Genomic DNA, 26,504 nt, shown 5'->3' with positions numbered 1-26,504 from the left:
TTTGCTTCTCATGTCTGATTATTCAGTTTACTATGACAATGGGAGGAATTATATATAAAAAAACAATAATAATCGTCCATGGGGTAATCAAGAGGTCCCAGGTTCGATACCTGATGGATGAACATTCTGGTTTGCATTCAACTTTGAACTGCAACTCCAGTCCCTATAAGCATGTTTGTGCATAACGTGGACTTAAAAACATTAATAAAGCAATCTCAATAATCATCTTTCCCAACCCTGGACCCCTGGTTTTGCAAAACAAAATGCTAATCACTAAACCATGGAAGTCTGCTTGGTTTCCTGTCCACAGTATTCTATATTATTTATTAAAACAGTGCAAGTGTTTGTTAGAATTGATTGTCGGTGAGGTGAGGTACCCGACTGAAATTTGCTCCTCGAACTGTAACTTCTAGATCCGCCACTGGGTGGGCCTGCAGTCCCGCCACCCCCTCGGGTAAGCTAATTGCAAGCTGTGTGGTATAGTTTCTATAACAAAATGAATGCCTATGCAAAGTCTATTATTACCTTAGTACATTTTTCAGATGTTAAAATAGAAGAAAATACGTGTTGGAGGGTACCCACACACTCCACATCACCCTTATAAAAGTTCTATAGCAAAATAAAATCTTAGTCATCCTTGTAATCATTGGTTCAAAGATTCACCTCCACAAGAGATGTGCCAATGCCTGGCCACTTATGTCATGTCAATATTTCAAATAAAAAAGCAGTTAGCAATCACTTTAGGTTCTTTCTTATTCATTCAGTTTTCATCCCAACACAGGTTCTTCTCAGGTGACTGGATAAGTCCATTGTATTTAAACTTACGATTTCCCAGACATCTCCATCCTGAAAAACAGAAAAACATACGACATGAAGAAACATTTAGTGAATATTAAAACAATGTTTACTATGGTATGTAGGGCCTCCCCCATGGCGCAGTGGTAGCGCCATTGCCTTGTAATCAAGGGGTCCCGGGTTCGATACCCGGTGGAGGCACAAGTGGTTCGGATTCCACTTTAAACTGTAGGTCCAGTCCCGATTAGCCTTACTGTGCATAAAGTGGACTTAAAACACCAACTAAAACCAAACTATGGTAGGTGTATAACATGTTTATGTATATTGCAAATATTTCTTGTTAATTAACCGTACTCCTTATTCATGATAATAGGGCATTAAGCATATATTTTTAAAGGATTACAACAAAACAATATCCAGTAAGAACATGGTCATGATCACCTGTAAATGAGACATTTTCTCAACTTTGCTGCCATTTCCCAGAGAAAGAGCAAAACGCGAAATACAGTATACCACATGAAGCTGCTTTCTATTGCTTATAAAAATAATACTTGTAATTGACATCTAACATGTATAATAATTGCTGAAAAAAATGTGTGTCTTACTTTTTAAGACACAGAACCCTAAATTAGAAACCCTCAATACCTGAATACAAGATAGTTCAATTTTTTCCCCCTAAATCTCCGGTTTGAATGCTGCAGTAGATATATGCAGTACTCTAAATCAGCAAGAAAGTTTTTCGAACCATTTTTACTCACAATATATACCTATGTATAAGTATAATGAATTATAACTGTCAGTTTCAAAACATGCAAGACTGTTTGACAGACTTTTGATAACCGTAAAGAACATTCGTTTGAACTACTTTTCTCTAGTAAAGTGAAAAGCTTGACATTGCTTCCTACATAATTTAATTTGTAACACACTATTCAGCATAACTTGCATTGCTGTTTCATTTTCAGGAACAATAAATGCACGTAGTTTTATTTGACCTTAAAAAAGCAATATTGAACATCAAGTGATTCACAAATCAATCATATTCAGTATTATCAAATTCACTAATTATAACTCCCCCATCGGGCTACATAATGTTTCGATCCCACATTGTTTCTGGATTTTATCCCCAGCATGGTACAGTGTTGTTTAAAGAATTGTAATTTAAACTACATGGTCAATTCGAATTAGCCTTAAAATCAGAGTTCAATGAACTTTTGTCAACAGCATAGAAAGTAGATGGTGACAAAAATAATGACATTTGTGGTTTGATATTGAAAGAAAAAAGTTATTATATACATCTTCATAATTTAGAATACTGTCACTGAATTCCATGATTCTAGACTACATTTTCACACCATTTATCAGTTGTCAATTTAACTAACATATTCCAGTTCTGTTTATTAACAGTCATTATCTACATTATGCACGAAGCATAATTGAAACTGAAAGTGAACTTAAGTAGTTGAGGAATACGATAACGTCGGTCGCTATTTAATATTCGCAATTCATTTGCACGTACTTATAACTAATTTGCACGGGTTTTAATTAATTCGCATGTACTTAGAATTCATTAGCAAGTACTTAGAGTACTTTACATTTATGTATTAGCATGTTTATAACTTTTATAAATATATAATTATTTATTTTATGAAAAATATGTATATAGAAGGTAATTAGAGGTATTAAACGCTATGCATATGTTTTTATATTCATTACTGCAAAGTATGTAATGTATAAATCGATAATATTAATGTTTATAATATTGAAAATAAGTTTTCTATGGTTTATGAACCGCTATGAACGGTGGTAATGGTACGAAAGAAGACGGTCCCGGTACTTGAACCCGCGATATGTAACGTTATTAATTAGTACTATGTAATTTTGTATGTTATTATGGTATGAAACACGATGGTACGACACGCCAGACAGAATACTGTCTCAGAATTTCGACTCGGCGGTGAAGGTAGAGGAGAAAGGAATTTGGGGGAAGTGCGTTCAAGGTCAAATGACGTCACAACGTCAGAACAAACAAAGAACCCGATTGACCAATCAGAACCGGTTTTTTCAAGGTTAACCAGTACGCAAGAACAGGGGAAAGCTATGCAATACTGTAGGGCTGGGGAGGGATTCAACCAGACAACAAAGGATGTCTGAGAATGCGCAGCAAGGGTCAAATCTCTGAAGCTATGCGTCGCTTGTAGAACCGGTTTCCGCCGCCAATTAATATTCCGCTCAGGTTTGCCTTAAAGGCACAGGACGCTTTAGCGCAGGTTTTTTTTATCTGTACTATGAAGAAGGGAGAGCTATTAGGGACGGGGCCTACAGTTTTCACCATTTGCTTTTATCACGGGGTAACGAACCTAGGACCCTTTGATTATTGATTTAGGTAGTAAATTTATGTTACTGTGTGCTATTTAACTTAATTTTGAGTTTATTTTTTCCCAAACTTTGACTTTATGTCAAACATTTTCACAGCTTATCCTTATTTTTACAAAAATAACACTATTTGTACTATTCAGGCAACATTTTTTATTAAATTTTGGACTCGCAAAGACATTTTTTCAACTTTTAATTTATTATTTTACAATTTTATGTTAATTTTTTACCAAAATAACACTATTTATACTATTCAGGCAACATGTTTAGTTACATTTTCGATACATAAAGTGCGCTTAGTCAACTTTTAACTTATTACTTTACAATTTTATGTTAATTTTTTACCAAAATAACATTATTTATACTATTCAGGCAACATTTTTTTATTAAATTTTGGACTCACAAAGACAATTTTTCAATTTTTAACTTATTATTTTACAACTTGATATTAATTTTTTACAAAAATAACACTATTTGTACTATTCAGGAAAGACTTTTAGTTACATTTTCGACACACTAAGTGTGTGTTCTCAACTTCTATCTGTTTATTAGGCTGATTATTACTCAAATAACACAATTTCAGCTGTTCAGGCAACATTTTTTATTAAATTTTGGACTCACAAAAAGACATTTTCTAAACTTTGACTTTATGTCAAACATTTTGGTAAAAAATAAACTCAAAATTAAGTTAAATAGCACACAGTAACATAAATTTACTACCTAAATCAATAATCAAAGGGTCCTAGGTTCGTTACCCCGTGATAAAAGCAAATGGTGAAAACTGTAGGCCCCGTCCCTAATAGCTCTCCCTTCTTCATAGTACAGATAAAAAAAACCTGCGCTAAAGCGTCCTGTGCCTTTAAGGCAAACCTGAGCGGAATATTAATTGGCGGCGGAAACCGGTTCTACAAGCGACGCATAGCTTCAGAGATTTGACCCTTGCTGCGAATTCTCAGACATCCTTTGTTGTCTGGTTGAATCCCTCCCCAGCCCTACAGTATTGCATAGCTTTCCCCTGTTCTTGCGTACTGGTTAACCTTGAAAAAACCGGTTCTGATTGGTCAATCGGGTTCTTTGTTTGTTCTGACGTTGTGACGTCATTTGACCTTGAACGCACTTCCCCCAAATTCCTTTCTCCTCTACCTTCACCGCCGAGTCGAAATTCTGAGACAGTATTCTGTCTGGCGTGTCGTACCATCGTGTTTCATACCATAATAACATACAAAATTACATAGTACTAATTAATAACGTTACATATCGCGGGTTCAAGTACCGGGACCGTCTTCTTTCGTACCATTACCACCGTTCATAGCGGTTCATAAACCATAGAAAACTTATTTTCAATATTATAAACATTAATATTATCGATTTATACATTACATACTTTGCAGTAATGAATATAAAAACATATGCATAGCGTTTAATACCTCTAATTACCTTCTATATACATATATTTCATAAAATAAATAATTATATATTTATAAAAGTTATAAACATGCTAATACATAAATGTAAAGTACTCTAAGTACTTGCTAATGAATTCTAAGTACATGCGAATTAATTAAAACCCGTGCAAATTAGTTATAAGTACATGCAAATGAATTGCGAATATTAAATAGCGACCGACGTTATCGTATTCCTCAACTACTAACTTACGCATCTAATGTTAACTGCTTAGTTCTCTTGCTCAGGAACACACACACACACACACACACACACACACACACACACACACACACACACCCACACACACATATTTTGAAATTTAATTCTGCCGCAGGATTTTGAAAGACCGTTAATATAACCCTATTATTTTTCAATTCAATGTTACCAATTCCTATACCATGAAACGCTTTCACTTGATAAATAAGAAAAATAAACATGTTTTAAAATATAATAATACTTTACCCAAATAAATCAACACTAAACTCAGTAACCTAGATATTCACTAACATGCACAACATGCAATGTTGGAGCCCTGCGAGAGCCTGTCTGTTGAATTTCATCGGGTTTTACATGGTGTGTTCATCGCGTTCCAATCATATTGTTACATAGCTTTCGCAAATGGAGTCTGCTATTTCATTTCAAGTAGCTCCTAATTGTCCTCACAATGCTGGCACCAACATTAACTATCTGGAAGCCTCTAATGGAAATTGATCCTGGGACTGTTTGAATTAAATTCATAACCATTTAGCCAAGCAGGAGCCTAACGTAAACTATTACTTGGATGATAAAGAACATCTTAATTAAATATACTTCTTATTTATAATTGATAAGGAATTATCAAATATGGTCAATCCTGCCTTTACAAAGTCACCTCTGTATATACAGAAAACACATTGTATACACCGAAAAGTATGTGTAAAGATGCATGAAGATTTTGTAAAATTGATGTATACTTTTCTTTGTTTACTATAAACCTACTTTGCTGGTTTGCTCCCATTTGAGTTTGTTTTTATGCTAAAAGTGTAAATACATATTATTTACTACATTGCACCTAACTACGATTACATAAGTGTTTGTGTGGTTACTTTAACTTCTGAGTTTGTTACAGTACAGGAAATAAGAAAAGTATACCTGATTATATCTGTGAAATTGGCCTCCTCGTGGAAGTGGTAGCATAACAGGCTGTGAAGCCAGCTTTCCATATTGGAAAATTGGGCATCAAATTTCCATGCTAGCATTTTGAACATGCATAAATTTTAAGGAACATGCTAACATATTAAATTATATTCTAAACATAAACACTATTTCATTTTTAATTAAATGTAAAGGCAACAGACTGGAGCAAAGCACAAAATAAAGTAAAAAGGGAAAAGTACAATATGTTCTTCAAATTAAGTTGGCACAAGAAATAAGCTGCAAGTGAATGGAATGTACATATTTGGACCAACTTTCCCTACATATCAAAAACATGATTAACATTAATAATATTAGTAAAATAAAACAATGTATGATATTGTACAGTGCATGAACAAAAACGTCTTCCTTGATAAGTATAATGAAAATTGTTGCAGTGCAGATGAAACTGTGCACAAAGTAGCTCCTCATTATTATAATGGCATAAAAATTAACAAATAAATCAACAAAACTTAGACAAATACACACTTTTCAGTATGTAGATATCCAAACACAGTTAGGCCAGCCATTGTTATTTAAATTTGTATAGTGCAAATAGCATAAAACACACACACAAAGCCCCTCGTTTACTAAATATGCATATTCCAGATTAGAATATATATTACTGCACTTCCATAACAAAACACTCAGGGAAAGAAACTATACTGATGGAAACTCTTTACAATACCTAGTTAGAAACAGAAGCATGTTCTTTAAAAAATTATACATGTTCATAACGATAGCATGGAAAGTTGGTGGTGTATACATGTGGTACCCAGTGTTCGTACCTGGGATTCTTGATTCATAGCATGTTCTGCTAAAAGACAAACTTTCCATACAGGTCAACGCCTTGATTAACACTAATGATATGAGTAAAATTAAACAATGTATGATCTTGTATAGTACATGAACAAAACTTGCTTCTTGATAAGTATAATGGTGAAGAACATGAATATAATAGCAAATAGGTACAGTGCAGAAGAAATTGCTCACAAATTACCTCTTCATTATTGTAATGACATCAAATTAAAAAATAAATCAATAAAGCTTAGATATATATACACACTTTTCATATGCAGATATCCAAACCCAGTTAGGTCAGCCATTGTTATTTAAATTTGTATAGTGCAGATAGCATAAAACACACACAAAGCTCCTCGTTTATTAAATATGCATATTCCAGGTTAGAATACATATCCCTCTCCTTGCATAGCAAAATAACTCAGGGGAAAAACTATACTGATGGAAACTCTTTGCAATACTAAGAAGCAGAAACATTTTCCTTATAATTTATGCGTGTTCATAATGATAGCATGGAAAGTTGGTAGTGTATACATGTGGTACCCAGTGTTAGTACCTCGGATTCTTGCTTCATAGCAAGTTATGCTAAACTTTAATATTTTCTATACAACTCATATTTCTCAACCAATATGTCTTTTAAAATGAAGAGCTCCAATAATGCTCCAAGTGGTAATAACATTCTATTTTTCATATAATAATGTCCGAAATCGAGTGGACTGTGTTTGATATTTGACCATCACAGCGAATAGGTTACGCGCATATAGCCTCTGTGCTAAATAAATATTTGTCAATTTGTGCTGTTTTGCTGCACGAATTATATTAAATGAAATGCCTTTGGTGACAATTTCCCCACAAAAACAAAAATTATGGATAATGTTGTGCAGTATGTTTGTGACAAAATTGTGTAGTGCGTAAAGGCAGTGAAAAGTTATTAACACACAAATCGTGCACACACGATAAACATTCGTAAAATCTTAGAGTATACTCTAAGCGTAAAATCCATCGTTTCAGGATATTTTTAAATCTGAACTTATTGAAAACGAAATACACATGCAACCTGCTTAATCACGGCAATCTTCCTGAGAATTACCTACGTAGAAAATCTACCATAAAATAATAATAATAAAAACGAGGTGAAATAGAGGAAAATATTTTCGAGCATGACTGTTATGCTCCTGTTGCTACGTTTGAAGAAGTTCACTTTTCTGTGCAGCAAACCAGCAAAAATTGTACAAATGTAATTTCTAAAAAATAGCGTTTGATTTTTCGTCGAGTTTTACAAGTCATTTGTAAATTATTAAAATTTTATTAATGCATATTAAAATACACTTGACTTAAGTAGCCCTGATCGAAATAAAGTGGCGGCCATATTCGAGTAGTACAAGACAAACAAAGATTTCGATATCGAAATATACTTACGTTCTAAATTCACAGAATATTATCCAAAGTCGTTCCCCACAAAATGCAATCTTATCTTCTTCAAGGATTTAATTACCTTAAGCACATCTTCTTGTATGCGGTTCGGTTGTGAAAAAAATTGCATGACGCGATCGTTCCGTTAATTTAGCGTACACAACAGGATGTTTATGGTAGCAGTACCCTTCCGCGCAATGAAGTGCGCGCAGAAACAAAACTATGCTAAGTCTTCTTGATTTAATCATTCTAATATCTTGACATGAATACAAATTATGTACTTCTAAATTATGTAACCTTTTCCACTCATCTGTCTCCTCATCCCCTTTTAGGCCCAAATATTTTCCTAAGGATCTTATTTTCTAATACTATCAATTTATGTTCCTCTTTCAATGTAAGGAACCACGTTTCGCATCCATATAATATTACAGGCAAAATTACTGTTTTGTATATTTTAACTTTTAGTTTCTTAGATACGTATTAAACGAGAAGACAAAAGTTTATGAAGAGAAAAGTAACATGCATTTCCAGAATTAAGCTTGCTATTTATTTCCTCTTTAAGGGGGAACTAAAGGCAATTTTGCAGAAATTTTCGATAACAGATGGCAGCACCGTTTGTCATGGCAACCGAGTGCCATGTTGCCAGATCTACTTGTGAATCAAGGGTAGGTACTCTTTGTCTAGAAAGTTTATGCTTGGACCTTAGTGACGTTGCAAGCAGAACTTCAAATATTAAACATTTGAAGGCAAAATGTGTGACCGAACACATCAGTACCACCTCAAGTTCCTTGAAACTATGATATTCTCTTTATCGGAGTTGCGTCCCAATAATGCATTGCAAAAATATTTACATGGGTGGCAGAAGGTTAAAAATTATAGCGGTCTGAAAAAAAGAACTACATCTGAAAGATAATGAGCGAGAAGAGATACACGTTGGCGGTGATTTTTTTTTTTAGATACAAAGAATTTTTATTTCCTAAACAGTATACAATATATGGTTACATAGAACGATTATTTTTTTTTTTATGTATACGGATAAAAGTAGTCAAGCTACTTTCGGAGGTATGTGCTTATGCCCTGGTACCTGAAAATTAACCCAGGGCGTCAGTTCCGTGAATTTTTTACGGATTCCCCCGCTTTTCTTTGATTCATCCTTGATTTCCATTATTTTTTAATTACAATAATTCACTGTGACATTGGCAAGAACGTCCCAGTGTGAAGAACCAAATTTGTTCGGTTTTCCTGAACAAAGTTGGTTTCACATCATTCTACAAGGTAAGAAGATTAAGATAAAGGTTAGAAATAGTAGGAAGTAAATAAGTGTTAGTGTTTAACATTAATATTATTTATGATCACATATACGAAATTACATAAGTGTGTAATTGGGTGGGTTATGTTTTCTTAGGATAAGTTTTATTGTGTGTCGTGTGCATTAGTGTTGATGGATGAGATGAGGAATGGACATTAACACGATTCTATGAATGTTAAGCAGGGTCTATGTTCTAGTATGTTATGTTTGAGATAGTGAGAGTATTATTGGCTTTGAGATGTACGTATTAATAGTAGGAAGAGATATGAAAGAACGAGTGGTACCTGATGCAAGGAGACTTGCGGGAGACCAGCAAGAGTTGGTCGGACTGGGATGAACATCGGTACGACGGTTGGTACCCGGGACATCATCAGGAAGGGAAGAAGTAGGGAGGGATTTCCTGGGAAGTATCGGGTACATTAGTACGTTCGGTAGTGGAAATATAGAGAATTGTCAAGAATCAGTGAGAGAAGTTTGCAGTGTGTTTAGTAACGAGAATAAAGAAGGGGGTGTAAGATTACAATTTAAGAAAGAAACGAAAAAGAAGAATCTTGGTTAAATTCGGTTGGTTCCTAGGTCGAGTCCTTGCAGTGTTATCCTTTGCCTTTCTCCGGGGAGACGTAACCTTTTTTCGTTTTGGCGTATCACTGTCTTCTGTATTAGTGTCTCCTTCTTGATGTTCCTGTGGGAGGTTCTGCTTCATTATCCTCTTGGTGATCTTAGTCCTAAGGAGGGATGTCCTGTTGTTGAGTTTGTCGAAGGTGGATTCTTTGTGATCTTCTGGGGGGTATATTACATTCCGGAGGTAGGGGTTGAATGGGGAGGTGAGTGATGCCGGATTTGAAGAGGGAATGTTCCTCTTTCGACACCAGGTTTGTTAAGTCGTTTAGTAACGTAAAGTGCTCGGGATTTCTTATTAACTGGTACGTGTTGAAGTTTGGTAGCTTTTGTCTTAAATCTTCGATTTGTTTGTTTGATGTCTGGCAAAAGAAGGCTTTATGTTCCGGTGTGTCCGTCTCGGTTTTACATTTCAGGCATTTATCAGTCTGTCTGAGGTTGTGCTTATTTAGGTGTTGACCGTAGGGACCGTGTCCCGTTAGGAAATGTATGAGACCTCTCGTGGGATGGAAATGGTCCATCGAAAGTCGTTCTTTTATGTTTGGAAGGAAGCTGTGAAGTCTCCTTCCTTGCGTGGCTTGTGTCCATTCCTGTTGCCAGACGCTAAACAAGTGGTTGTAAATTTCTGGTACCGTGGCAGGGCGTATTCCAATTAGTTTATAGATTTCGTCCTCTTGTCCATTTCTAAAGTAATACTTTGATGCTCTAGTTTTAATAACGATTTCAATAGGCTGTAGGCCCGCAATCATGAGAAGAGCCAGGGTTGAGGTTGTTCTGAATGTACCCGTTAGGCGAAGTATCACTTTGCGTTGTGAAGATCTCAATCTGTTTTTAATGTACTGTTTACTGGTTTCCATGGCCCACAGGGGCGAGCCATAGGAAATAATAGAATTATATATGGTAATGAGATATGTTTTTATGTGTGATAGTGGAAGGTTGTAGTTTGCTGAACTCAATGTGGCTAGACTGTTTATAGTTGTTTCGGCCTGGGTTGTTGCCAGGGCTATGTGTCTGTTAAAAAACATCTTCTCTTGAAGAGTAATGCCAAGGTATTTAGCTTCTCTTACTCTTTTTAAATTTCTTTCTCTGAGTTTGATTTGAGGGTTTCTTTGTAACTTCCCCTTAAGGATAATATAATGAGTCTTTTCCGAAGCTATTTTGAGTTTAGCATGATCACACCAATTGGATAATATATTGATTGCAGTGGATGCTTTATCTTCGATTTCCCTTCTTGAGTTACCGGAAGTGAGCATGATAATGTCATCCGCATAAGCTATGATCTGGTCTATGTCTGGATGGTCTTGTAGTTTCATAAGCGGTTGGCGGTGATGAAACAATCGAAACAACTTACATTATAAGTAAATGCTCACATAGCTACCAGTTGGAGATGTAGGCGAGTGGTCAGTGTTACGGCGGCTTCACGTTCTGAAGGATGCGTGCTCGAGTCCGGTTAAAGAAGCTTTAATTATTTTGTAGTTATAGTCCACGCGCTAGCTACGTTAACGACCGGCTGGCTTTGAAGTCGACGGAGCGCGTTCACCAGCTCCAACAATGTGACTGAGACTCCACGTGGAGTAGACGAGCACAATGACAGCTGCGCCCATTGGCTCAAAGATTCCACGTGGAGTAGACGAGTACAATGACAGCTGCTCCCATTGGCTGAAGGTTAAGTGTGATTGGACAAAAACAACTCACCCGCTATTTATCCCCACGCACGTTTGTGGCGACCGTTTTCTTTGTTCTTCGAAGTTAACTATACCAATGAAACTCCAACATGTGTGTGTTCGAATCCGCATTTTGACAGCGTATTTCTTTTTTAATATTGTGTAACTATGCAGATTCTCGAATACATGGAATGTGGGAAGTGCATACGACATGCATTTTGAATCCATGATTTGACCTGCTAATTTATAAAAACGTCTTACATTTTTCCTTCTTCACAAAATCATTTTACACTTGAGGACCAATCATGGAACTTTCAGATCATACCCACTTTCAGCGTGACTGGAAATCACATGCCTCTACATTTGAAACTAAAGATCATTTCGAGTTTGTTTACACAAGTTTGCATTGTCACCTGTTAATATGTTTAATTCAGTCTGCATCTAAAGAGAGATTGTTCTGGAATCCTAGAATAAGAATGAAACAGATTGGAACAGATGTTTATACTTTTACACAACGTATGCATACTACAAATGTAAATCAGGACGATACTAATTGACCGAAAAGCGATGTGCTAAAGGGGGTTGTAAGACCATTCATTTCGCTATTCTTATACATAGCCAAAACAAAATTATAATGACGTGGTTGTTAAGGATTTTCGGATTTAGGTTTCCACACAAAGCAAAAACTATAGTGGAATCAATTCCATACACAACAATATGCTCGTATCGACTCAGTCTTTTTTTCATTTATGGCTCGTCCACATACATTTCCACATTTTGTAAGAGATTTAATATCAAGCAGATACTCTCAAAACCATTACATTTTTATTAAAAATAGCAGTCGTTACGAAATGTGTAAATAATCCCATTCTAGGGATACACTAGTTGGCATTGCACTGTAAAAAAATCTACCTTTGATAAGAAGCGAACCCGGGACCATTTGGCATGTTGGCAACTTATCATACCGTCTTGACAATAAAGTCATATTTCCACAGCATTTCATTGCCCACTTTCACTTCTGAAAAAAATATTATTAAAGAAGAGGAGGGAGGGAGTGATTATTTTCTTTCAATTTTTATGGAATGTTTGTGTGTAGTTACGGACTGATAAATGTAATAAAGCAAGGTCGATATCTTCTCTCATTAGGCATTACACAACGCCTAAAATCACACAATTTTTCAAGGTGTAAAACAACATAAATCATATATCATTTTAATAGAAAGAATATAAATGGCAAATTGCAAGACAAATCACTTTATGAAATGAGAGCAGCCACGAGGTTACAAACAATTCCAACATTACCGTTTGCGTCTGTGTATAGATTCAGAGGCCAGTTTTAATAGCATAGCTATAGCCTAATATAAGCAAATAATCGAGTGATATCAATTCCATGCAAAACACTAGATTCAAATCATGGACTACACTTAGCATTTATTTTATTTACGTCTCAATTCATGGCTTCAACTTTATTGCAGTAATTTGGTATTCAGCAGTTTCAAAATTATTTGCAATTATAATAAAAAATAAAATCATTTGTCATCAAATTTGCAATTAATATTTCACAGACTAACATTAGTTTGCATTTTATCGTTTAAAAGAAGTTTTGTAGTGGAGATTCGAACCGGGAAGCATTTGTGTGGTGGGCAAGCATCATAGTCACTTTTTCTTCGTTTTTTAAAAAAAGGAATGACCCTATTCGGTGGTATCTCCCCATCATTCACATTTTATCTCAACATTCATACATATCAGTTTTCTCTCATTATTCTCGGTTTTCTCATTCACTGGACCACACCATCTATCTTGTTCAAGTGCTTACATGTCCCTATCCAATCAAGCACTCGCACTGATCAAGGAAAAACGGAGCGAAATTACAACAACAGTGTTTGCTAAAATCTACACCACGGAGTACATTGCGACGATATGCCACTTCAAAAACCATAAACATAACCACTACATTCTGAATGTACGAAATGTTTTCACCTTTTCACATAGTATTTCGGATATTTGCGGCTACACACTGGAGTCGTCGTTTCACAACAAAAACTTCTTCACTAGTCACAAAAGGAAAAAATGCACCTTTATTGACTTCAGCGCCATCTGCACGCAGGAGTTTGAACATGACGGAGACCTTATATTTTCTGTTATTTACTTAAATTCCTTTAATCGTAACAAAATTATAGGTATTCGAGGTTCTAGTGAATAAAACAATCTTTCATATCAGAAAATTTCTTCCTTATGGAATCTATATTAGTGGTACAGTTGTGTTTGGAAATTTGGGCCTATTCTCTAACATGGCTTTAGAACCCCCTTAATATAATTTGCATTTATTAGTATTACTCCGAAGTACTTGAATATGGAAACTGGTTGAATCGAGTTGTTATCAATAATTAGATTTTGATTATTACCTAACACTTGGTTTCAGCCTCTAAGCATAATAATTTTGGCTAGGATGTAAAATTGTTCTTTTATTGGGATTTCCCACCACTGTCGATGTAGTGTTTATTTCCAAGACCTTTGTTTGCAAGTTACTGGATATGTGTGGGATAAAGCAAAGTGTGAACTTGACAGTCTTATTAAAATAGTAACAAAATATAACTAAACTGAACCATTATTTGTATAAATATTGTTTAAAGGAAAAAACTGTATGACTCATTACGATATTTGGACCTGGAAGGGATGAGGGGGCAGGTGAGTGGAGAAGGTTACATAATTTAGAACTACATAATTTGTATTCATCTCCAGATATTATTAGAATGGTTAAATCAAGAAGACTTAGGTGGGCAAGCCGTATGGCACAGATGAGAGAGGAAAAAGGAGTTTACAGGAATCTTGTTGGTATACCTTGATACGCCTTGTTTATTTTGGCCATATGAAATATGTTATTTGTTTTCTGTTAATTTCACAGAAATCTGTTTGATTTATTTGTTAATTTCAATGCTGTTGTTTGTGTTGATTTAAATTTGTAATTTTTGATGTATATTTGTTACACGCAATATCGGAAGCGGAAGTCATTTCCGGTTTATAAACATTTGTAGAACTCTCCAATCTTTTATTGATTCCGTTGCCGGGACAACAGTGCGTAAAGATGAAAAAGTAAGTTGAGTTGCGTTGAGATGATGTTAATTTAGTGAAAAACACGGTTATAAAGGAAATGTCGCAGCTTAATTGAAAGTTGATTGTGTTTGTGAATATTGTTGTTATTTTGCAGTAATGTTTAAAGGTAAAATGTGTTATTAAATTTGTAAATGACAAGAAGCTATTTCTTTTTCAAATCGTTACGTCCTGAGAATGCTCATTGTAGCATAACATTAAGGAGAGTCTCATAACTCCGCCGCACAAGGAGAATGGGTAGCTACCGTGACGTAGTGATGCGTGATCCAGTGGCGAACACCAGAAAGGAACGTCACAACCTGATGGTAAGATCCTAAGCAAGTATTGACATCCCATTAAATTAATATTCTTGAAAGCCTGAAAAGGAAATGGATGTAAAAATTTTCTTCATCGAATCCGCATTTCTAACTTCATGTCACAGGAAATTTTTACTTTAACAAGTTACATTTGCACTGAAGATAAAATCCACTTAATTATTGTTATGAGATACTAAAATATATTTACCCCAAGGAAACGTGGGGGGGGGGGGGGGGGTGATGAGTTCTTTGAAAGAAAAATCTTATTATGTTATTGCCCTGAGCTTAAGAATTTCTATCTAGGTTTCTGTAATGTCTCCCGAAACAGATTTGGTCATGCGGCTGGAGCATGTTATTTGGTTTGCCAAGGTTGAATTTTCTATCTTTATCTTAAGTTGTGGAACAACTTGTGTCAAATACTCAAATTGTGAATTATATAAACACACTCACAAACACTATTTATATGCATATTTACATAATTTAATTTACTATATTTAACCAATCAATGTGCTAGCTTTACGTTTCTTTCGAAAATCAAACAATAACAAAATATGGACAGTTTAATTAACATGGTGTTTCATTCAAATAAACATAATTCATTACGTATTCAACCAAAATATTTTGTGGGGATTATGATGAACGATTTTACGGTCGGTCTTGAGTGATGATCACCCCTGTGTTTGGAGGAGGGGAAGATCAAGTGTGTTCAGTAAAGCTGAGAGAAAAGTTACTTTCGGTAGACACGCGTCGTAATTAAATACTCTGTGGTAATAATTCATAATATGTACAATAAGATTGATAGTAGTTTAATAAACGAAATTTTCGATTTTTCCTACAATACAGGGTCAAATCCAGAGAACCCCTGAATAAATTCTTGACCCTTAATTCATCCTCAGCTCGCGGGAAATTTTCATGAGCGTAATTCAATTACTTTCTCTCCAGATTGTCTTCTCCAGATTCCTGTTAGCTAAACTTTCTCTTTGTGAGGATATTTGAATATGCAAATTGACTCCGCTTTCTCGATAAACTCGTAATGGAGCCAGCGAGCTTTCTTTCAGCAAGAGCCCGCTTTGTTTAGAGTCTGGCTTGGAAGGTCAGGCAAGGTAATTGCTAATATAATTACTAAAATGAATAACGAAGCAAAGCCCTGAATCTAACTGCATGCCATACTACAGCGAGCGTGGAGAAGTACAAGGGGGAAACATCTCGAAGACCAGTCTACGAAAAGTTGCTTCTTGAGTGGAAAGTTACTCGGTTGAAAAGGTAATTGGTCTTGCAGTTACTTGGGTGAAAAGTTACCCACTTAATGTTACTTGGGTGTACAATTTACTCAGCTTCATTTGCGTGATACTCAGAGTTGTTTACTTAATGTTACCTGGTTGAAAAGGTTACTTCGTTACTGATACTAGGCTGCAAATTTTAATCAACTCAGTCACGCTGTTCGATCGGGTACCAAGTGCAATAACCTTTTTTAAACCAGATACTGAGTGCAGTCATTTGGTTCGACCAGTTACACATGAAGTCACTTGGCTTGACCAGTTATTCAAGAGAAATCTATTAGTTTTACAAGTTTGACTGGTTGCTGAATGCAATAACGAGGTTCGACAAGTTATTTAGTAGAGTCATTAGATTAATGAGTTCAATCACTTGGTTTGACTAGTTACTGAGCGCAGTTTCTAGGTTTGACCAGCTACTGAGTGCAGTTACTTGATTCGAATAGTTACTAAGTGCAGTTACTTGATTCGAATAGTTACTAAGTGCAGTTACTTGATTCGAATAGTTACTAAGTACAGTTATTTGATTCGAATAGTTACTGAGTGCAGTTACTTGATTCGAATAGTAACTAAGTACAGTTACTTGATTCGAATAGTTACTGAGTGCAGTTACTTGATTCGAATAGTTACTGAGTGCAGTTACTTGATTCGAATAGTTACTAGTACTATCGATGTGAGATAACGTCTGTCGCTATTTAATATTCGCAATTAATTTGCACGGGTGTTAATTAATTTGCACGGGTTTTAATGAATTTGCACGTACTTAGAATTTATTTGCACGTACTTAGAATACTTTAGATTTATGTATTTGCATGTTTATAACTTTTTATGAATATATAATTATTTATTTTATGAAAAATATGTATATAGAAGGTAATTAGAGGTACTAAACGCTATGCATATGATTTTATATTCATTACTGCAAAGTATTTAATGTATAAATCGATAATATTAAAGTTTATAGTATTGAAAATAAGTTTTCTATGGTTTATGAACCGCTATGAACGGTGGTAATGGTACAAAAGAAGACGGTCCCGGTACTCGAACCCGAGATATGTAATATTATTAATTAGTACTATGTAATAATGTATGTTATTATGGTATGAAACACGATGATCTCAGACGCTAGACAGAATACTGTCTCAGAATCTCGACTCGGCGGTGAAGGTAGACGAGAAAGGAATATGGGGAGTGTGCGTTCAAGGTCAAATGACGTCAGAACGCCGGAACAAAGAAAGAAACCCGATTGACCAATCAGAACCGGTTTTTCCAAGGTTAACCAGTACGCAATAACAGGGGAAAGGTATGCAATACTGTAGGGCAGGGGAGGGATTCAACCAGACAACAAAGGATGTCTGGAAATGCGCAGCAAGGGTCAAATTTTTTGAAGCTATGCGTCGCTTGTAGAACCGGTTTCCGCCGCCAATTAATATTCCGCTCAGGGTTGCCCCAAGGCACAGGACGCTTTAGCGCGGGTTTGGGGCTAGAACGCTTGCATGTCAGAACAGGTTTTTGTCTAAGTAAGCCAAGTTTGCCCAGAACACAAGAAAAAAGAATTTTTGGATACCGAATTAGATTGGAGCGAGAACTTTAATTTGAACAAGGAGAACGAAGCGTAAGGGTTTATTATCTGTACTAGGAAGAAGGGAGAGCTATCAGGGACTGGGCCTACAGTTTTCACTATTTGCTTTTATCACGGGGTAACAAACCTAGGACCCTTTGATTATTGATTTAGGTAGTAAATTTATGTTACTGTGTGCTATTTAACATAACATTGAGTTTATTTTTTACCAAACTTTGACTTTATGTCAAATCTTTTACAAGTTTTTATGTATTTTTACCAAAATAACACTATTTATACTATTCAGGCAACATTTTTTATTAAATCTTGGACTCGCAAAGATATTTTTTCAACTTTTAACTTATTATTTTACAATTTTATGTTAATTTTCTTACCAAAATAACACTATTTGTACTATTCAGGCAACATTTTTTATTAAATTTTGCACTCACAAAGACATTTTTCAACTTTTAACTTATTATTTTACAACTTTATATTAATTTTTTACCAAAATAACACTATTTGTACTATTCAAGCAACATTTTTTATTAAATTTTGCACTCACAACAATACCTATTTTTAACCTAAATAACACTATTTACACTATTCAGGAAAGACTTTTAGTTACGGTTTCGGCACACAAAGTGTGTGTTCTCAACTTTTATTTGTTTATTTCTCAAATTTAGCCTAATATTTACTCAAATAGCACGATTTGATCGTGTCTTTTATTACATTTTGGACACACACACACACACACACACACACACACACAGACACAGAGAGAGAGAGAGAGAGAGAGAGAGAGATTTCCAAGTTTAAGGATTATTCTCCAAGTTTACTCAAATAACACAATTTAAATGTGTTGTGAATTAGATTTTGTACACACGACTTGTGTTTTGTCAACTTTAACCCTTTCATTTTTAAGTTTATTTTACCAAAGTAAGACGGCTTAGTCTATTCAAGAAAGTTTTCAATTATATTTTGGATGCAAAAGTATATTTTGTCAAGTTCTACCCTTTTATTTTACAAGTTTAGGCTTATTTTTACTCAAATAACACAATTTCATCTATTTAGGTAACATTTTGTTTCTTATATTTTACTCACAAAGACATTTTTCTCAATTTTTAATGTATTTATTTCACAAGTTTATGTAATTTTTTATTCTAATAACACAATTTTAACTATTCAGGCAACATTTTTTATTGCGATTTGGATTTACAAAGAGATTTTTTAAATTTTTGTATTAAATTTTCTATTTATTACGTTTTGTATTTCACATTCACTAATTTTTAAAGTTTTACTTTTTATTTTTATCTAAAAACTAAAGAAAAAAGTATTTTTAACTAAAAGTTATTTTATAGTTTTCGGTTTTCAGATTTCCACAATGCTATTTTTGGTTCTGTATTTCTATATTAGGATATTACAGTTCTAAGGTGTGTATAATATTTCAAAGTATTTTCAGGGTGTATTTGTTAATGCATTTGGATGATAACTATTAGGTTTTTGGACGAACTAATGTTAAGAATATTTCAACCAATCAGAAAACACGTCGGTTTTATTTCAACCAATCAGAGAAGGCGTCAGTTTGCTTATGAGGTATAAAAACTGCGTAAAAGCGAGAAGATGTTAGTTTGAGAAGAATTTCTGAACCATTGTGTCAGAAAAGATATCAACTTGTGATTATTGTCTGAGATTTGAAGACAAAGAACTCAAAAGAAGCTATAATTAAGGTAAGTGAATTGTTACATATATGTATGGTGCTTTTAAATAATGCGTAAATGCAAATATTGAAACGAAGAAAACGTCAATGCAAACCAAAAAGAATATGCGTAATGTGAACAAGTACTACAACAAGTTTTCTATTTTTCAGGTGCTTCTAATTTTGTATGTGTGACTGAAAGGGACCATTAGTAAAAGATGGCGTCTTCAACCTCCACAAGCAAGGCTAACCACACTGCGGTGAGTACCTCGCAAGAGATTTTACCACTGGAATGTATATTTCTCCACTAGTTTTTGAAATAATATATAAATCCAGAAAACAAAGAAACGAAAAAAGTAAATACAGAAATGAATATGCGTAATATAAACAAGTACTACAACTATGTTTCTATTTTTCAGGTGTTCTTATTTGTGTACCTGTGAGTGGAAGGATCTATTACTGGAAATAACGCCAACAAAGTAACCAACAAGGACATGAGTCAAATAATTGCATCATGTCCATGTTCTTCCAATTATATCTATAAGGACTGTGTGTTGGAGACACTGAAGAGGTATACATCTGGCAAGTATATTATATGCTGGGGATGTTATTCTAATCAAGGCAACCAATTAGCCCACGATTGTGTAGTTAACCATTTCTACGAGTGTGAGTGCGTATGCTGTAAAGATGAAGATTTACTCTCTGAACGTTATTTTATTTACCAAGCAGAACGCTGTTTGAATAAATGCCAACGATGTTCTAAGTGGATGTGCGAGAGAATCCAGTATTATTTACAGGACTTGGATAACACAAAACATATTTTTGATTTTTATATTACTAACCATGAGGATGTTGCGGATGCTTTGACGGCACACGAGGTACAGACAGAATACAAAGCTTTTTATAGTGTATTATGTGAAATTTCAAACAATATCGAACTAGTGAAAACTCTTATAGATCCTATACGCTCAGCAGAGCTTACTTATGGTAGCACAGGATTTTTGTGAGAGTTGAATAGAGACTGACTAATAACACCGAAAATGGTGCAATACATTATTGATGTACAAGGATTTATTTATAACAGAAAATTTATATTGCGTGAGATTTGTGTGAGTTCTACAAATTTGGACACTGTGTATTATGCGCTTGTGAGTGTTCCCGATTATTTCAAAGAGAACAAAGAATCGCGCTGGGTTAAAGACAATCTCCATGCATTAATGTATGATATTCCTTGTGGATGTGAAATATACTATGTCCGGAGGGCAGTTAGGAACTTGAACTATCAAGGTGGTACATTTTTCTGCAAAGGAAAATCCCAAATTATCAAAGATTTGTTTAATATTGATAACATTGTTGATTTACAAACTGTAAACTGTCCATCCCTTAAGAATTTGTATATGTTTCAAGGAAGATTGTGCAAGTATCATTCTGATACTTCTCCCCCAACTGAACAAGGTTGCGCATTCAGAAATGTTCAAAGACTTGTATGTTGGTACAATAATAAAAATATTAATGTGTAATGTATTTAGTGCAAATAATAAAGATTTGTGAAAAATAAATGTTTTCTATGTTGTTATTTAGTTTTAAAGCCTTTATTCAAGGTATTTTCAAGTATTACTGGTTTTTTGGCTGCATCAACACATGGGTTATTTCTATTTGGTTTATTATACGAGGCTACAATCACTATATGTCTATGAGGACTAAAATCCACTGATTGAACCTTAAAGCTTAGGTTTACTATGTATATTGATTAAACACAGGACAACACGAATCTTACAGAGGATTGTAGGAGGCATAGGCTCACACGCCAGAGCCTTATTAGCCTGCAAGAACAACTTGTGTGTTGAATTGTGACTGTTTAGCAATAATATTTATAAAGTTTAAATCATTTTCATTAGATTACATATATATTTTGGATTCAAATAAAACACTCAAGTTAAGTTTTTTAAGTTTACTTTTATTTAATATACAAATATAGAATATATCAAATTTACATATATGAAAAGTACTCTACCAAAGAGCAAAAGTCACATAGGGATTACGATTTAGCCGATGCTGAAATTCTTCCATGAGGGATTTGTAGTAAGAGAGAAATTTTTGCCACTGTTTAAAGTTGAGGGTGACTCCACCAGAGATGCTGGTGATTTCCACTTTTATATTTTCTCCACTGCCCTCGAAGGTGAAGTAAGGTTCTCCTATAATGTCTATAGATCTGAATCTGTCTTTTTGTGTGGGGAATCTGTTTTTGTAAGTGTCGAAGATCACATCTGATTTGTAGACGCATGATGGGTACTCTTCTTTATTTAGGACAATGTATTTTTTTTCATGTTTCAAAATCAATTCAGTGTCTGCGAAAGTACCTCGAATAATGATATCCATGTTGGCATCGATGATGAATCTGGTTTCTGGTTTTATGTTGTCCATTTGGTGTGTGCCTCTGATAGACTGCATTTTGGTTTGGTATCAATAAAAAGTTTTAAAAATATGCAACTAGTGCTACAAAAGGAACGGAAATGATCGACAATTTCTGGATTATAACTAAAATTCAGTTTGCCTTTTACATATCCAATATTTACATACCAACACTAACTAGACTTCGATTTATATAAATGTAGCAGGAACTATATTTCTGAGAATCAAACTATATTAGGATTATATGTTAAACTTATACAAAACCAGATTATTCTATGTAAGTATATTTATATTGACTGGATTATTTAACAGATCAAACAGAAAGAAGGCAAATTCCACTAAACGTAGGTGATTGCATGAAAATAACTAGGTCAAGGAGTGACCAACAGTGAGCCGAGGTTATATATAGAGGGTCGCTCTTTATAATTCTTACCTTCGCTGGATCGGCGAAGGAACGCACTTGTGGGCGGTAGAACCTGAATGGGCTCCACCAAGACATCGGAGACTCGAAGCAGATGTCTTGGTGGATGAACCCAAGTAGGGTCATAGGCGCTAGGGTCAATTTGGTTATTTCTTCTTGCATGAGGAACCAATTTTGCCAACTCCCCACATTAACTTACATTGCTTATAACTAATTAAATTTGAAGAAAAATTATAATCTTTTAGACTGTAAACATATTTTATATTTAGGCTGCACAAGATCCAATGATAAAATTAAAAGATGGTAACCACCCAGACAGGGACTCGAACCCTGGACAGATAGGTTAAAACCCATCTGAGCACAAGGTATTCTTTTTTTGAAAAGTTAGTTATGTTAAGAAATATCGTTTGAGAACTCTTTTGGTCTGGGTCGACAGAGAAGGAGACAGCATTTCCAAAATTTTACAGACTGGATGTATTTTACCATCACTATAGAGGTCTTTACTATATGTAATTCGAAACGCTAGAGTTCAGTTAGCTTTCAAAATTGAAGTTACATAGTACAATATGTTGAAGTTTTTGTGTTTGGCACACTTAACAAGTTACACTATATCTAATTACGGACATATAATACTAAAACTTTGCTAGTAGTTGATGAGATGACAGTAAATTTGAGAGTTTTAGCATTATTTGTCCTGAAATGGATATAAGTGTAACTTGTTAAGTGTGCCAAACACAAAAACTTCAACATATTGTACTATGTAACTTCAATTTTGAAAGCTAACTGAACTCTAGCGTTTCGAATTACATATAGTAAAGACCTCTATAGTGATGGTAAAATACATCCAGTCTGTAAAATTTTGGAAATGCTGTCTCCTTCTCTGTCGACCCAGACCAAAAGAGTTCTCAAACGATATTTCTTAACATAACTAACTTTTCAAAAAAAGAATACCTTGTGCTCAGATGGGTTTTAACCTATCTGTCCAGGGTTCGAGTCCCTGTCTGGGTGGTTACCATCTTTTAATTTTATCATTGGATCTTGTGCAGCCTAAATATAAAATATGTTTACAGTCTAAAAGATTATAATTTTTCTTCAAATTTAATTAGTTATAAGCAATGTAAGTTAATGTGGGGAGTTGGCAAAATTGGTTCCTCATGCAAGAAGAAATAACCAAATTGACCCTAGCGCCTATGACCCTACTTGGGTTCATCCACCAAGACATCTGCTTCGAGTCTCCGATGTCTTGGTGGAGCCCATTCAGGTTCTACCGCCCACAAGTGCGTTCCTTCGCCGATCCAGCGAAGGTAAGAATTATAAAGAGCGACCCTCTATATATAACCTCGGCTCACTGTTGGTCACTCCTTGACCTAGTTATTTTCATGCAATCACCTACGTTTAGTGGAATTTGCCTTCTTTCTGTTTGATCTGTTAAATAATCCAGTCAATATAAATATACTTACATAGAATAATCTGGTTTTGTATAAGTTTAACATATAATCCTAATATAGTTTGATTCTCAGAAATATAGTTCCTGCTACATTTATATAAATCGAAGTCTAGTTAGTGTTGGTATGTAAATATTGGATATGTAAAAGGCAAACTGAATTTTAGTTATAATCCAGAAATTGTCGATCATTTCCGTTCCTTTTGTAGCACTAGTTGCATATTTTTAAAACTTTTTATTGATACCAAACCAAAATGCAGTCTATCAGAGGCACACACCAAATGGACAACATAAAACCAGAAACCAGATTCATCATCGATGCCAACATGGATATCATTATTCGAGGTACTTTCGCAGACACTGAATTGATTTTGAAACATGAAAAAAAATACATTGTCCTAAATAAAGAAGAGTACCCATCATGCGTCTACAAATCAGATGTGATCTTCGACACTTACAAAAACAGATTCCCCACACAAAAAGACAGATTCAGATCTATAGACATTATAGGAGAACCTTACTTCACCTTCGAGGGCAGTGGAGAAAATATAAAAGTGGAAATCACCAGCATCTCTGGTGGAGTCACCCTCAACTTTAAACAGTGGCAAAAATTTCTCTCTTACTACAAATCCCTCATGGAAGAATTTCAGCATCGGCTAAATCGTAATCCCTATGTGACTTTTGCTCTTTGGTAGAGTACTTTTCATATATGTAAATTTGATATATTCTATATTTGTATATTAAATAAAAGTAAACTTAAAAAACTTAACTTGAGTGTTTTATTTGAATCCAAAATATATATGTAATCTAATGAAAATGATTTAAACTTTATAAATATTATTGCTAAACAGTCACAATTCAACACACAAGTTGTTCTTGCAGGCTAATAAGGCTCTGGCGTGTGAGCCTATGCCTCCTACAATCCTCTGTAAGATTCGTGTTGTCCTGTGTTTAATCAATATACATAGTAAACCTAAGCTTTAAGGTTCAATCAGTGGATTTTAGTCCTCATAGACATATAGTGATTGTAGCCTCGTATAATAAACCAAATAGAAATAACCCATGTGTTGATGCAGCCAAAAAACCAGTAATACTTGAAAATACCTTGAATAAAGGCTTTAAAACTAAATAACAACATAGAAAACATTTATTTTTCACAAATCTTTATTATTTGCACTAAATACATTACACATTAATATTTTTATTATTGTACCAACATACAAGTCTTTGAACATTTCTGAATGCGCAACCTTGTTCAGTTGGGGGAGAAGTATCAGAATGATACTTGCACAATCCTCCTTGAAACATATACAAATTCTTAAGGGATGGACAGTTTACAGTTTGTAAATCAACAATGTTATCAATATTAAACAAATCATTGATAATTTGGGATTTTCCTTTGCAGAAAAATGTACCAACTTGACAGTTCAAGTTCCTAACTGCCCTCCGGACATAGTATATTTCACATCCACAAGGAATATCATACATTAATGCATGGAGATTGTCTTTAACCCAGCGCGATTCTTTGTTCTCTTTGAAATAATCGGGAACACTCACAAGCGCATAATACACAGTGTCCAAATTTGTAGAACTCACACAAATCTCACGCAATATAAATTTTCTGTTATAAATAAATCCTTGTACATCAATAATGTATTGCACCATTTTCGGTGTTATTAGTCAGTCTCTATTCAACTCTCACAAAAATCCTGTGCTACCATAAGTAAGCTCTGCTGAGCGTATAGGATCTATAAGAGTTTTCACTAGTTCGATATTGTTTGAAATTTCACATAATACACTATAAAAAGCTTTGTATTCTGTCTGTACCTCGTGTGCCGTCAAAGCATCCGCAACATCCTCATGGTTAGTAATATAAAAATCAAAAATATGTTTTGTGTTATCCAAGTCCTGTAAATAATACTGGATTCTCTCGCACATCCACTTAGAACATCGTTGGCATTTATTCAAACAGCGTTCTCCTTGGCAAATAAAATAACGTTCAGAGAGTAAATCTTCATCTTTACAGCATACGCACTCACACTCGTAGAAATGGTTAACTACACAATCGTGGGCTAATTGGTTGCCTTGATTAGAATAACATCCCCAGCATATAATATACTTGCCAGATGTATACCTCTTCAAAGTCTCCAACACACAGTCCTTATAGATATAATTGGAAAAACATGGACATGATGCAATTATTTGACTCATGTCCTTGTTGGTTACTTTGTTGGCGTTATTTCCAGTAATAGATCCTTCCACTCACAGGTACACAAATAAGAACACCTGAAAAATAGAAACATAGCTGTAGTACTTGTTTATATTACGCATATTCATTTCTGTATTTACTTTTTTCGTTTCTTTGTTTTCTGGATTTATATATTATTTCAAAAACTAGTGGAGAAATATACATTCCAGTGGTAAAATCTCTTGCGAGGTACTCACCGCAGTGTGGTTAGCCTTGCTTGTGGAGGTTGAAGACGCCATCTTTTACTAATGGTCCCTTTCAGTCACACATACAAAATTAGAAGCACCTGAAAAATAGAAAACTTGTTGTAGTACTTGTTCACATTACGCATATTCTTTTTGGTTTGCATTGACGTTTTCTTCGTTTCAATATTTGCATTTACGCATTATTTAAAAGCACCATACATATATGTAACAATTCACTTACCTTAATTATAGCTTCTTTTG

This window comes from Lepisma saccharinum, chromosome 5, assembly GCF_977018435.1.
Source record: "Lepisma saccharinum chromosome 5, izLepSacc3.1, whole genome shotgun sequence".
Taxonomy (NCBI): domain Eukaryota; kingdom Metazoa; phylum Arthropoda; class Insecta; order Zygentoma; family Lepismatidae; genus Lepisma; species Lepisma saccharinum.
The sequence above is the reverse complement of the archived record's forward strand: the minus strand, read 5'-3'. Positions refer to the sequence as shown.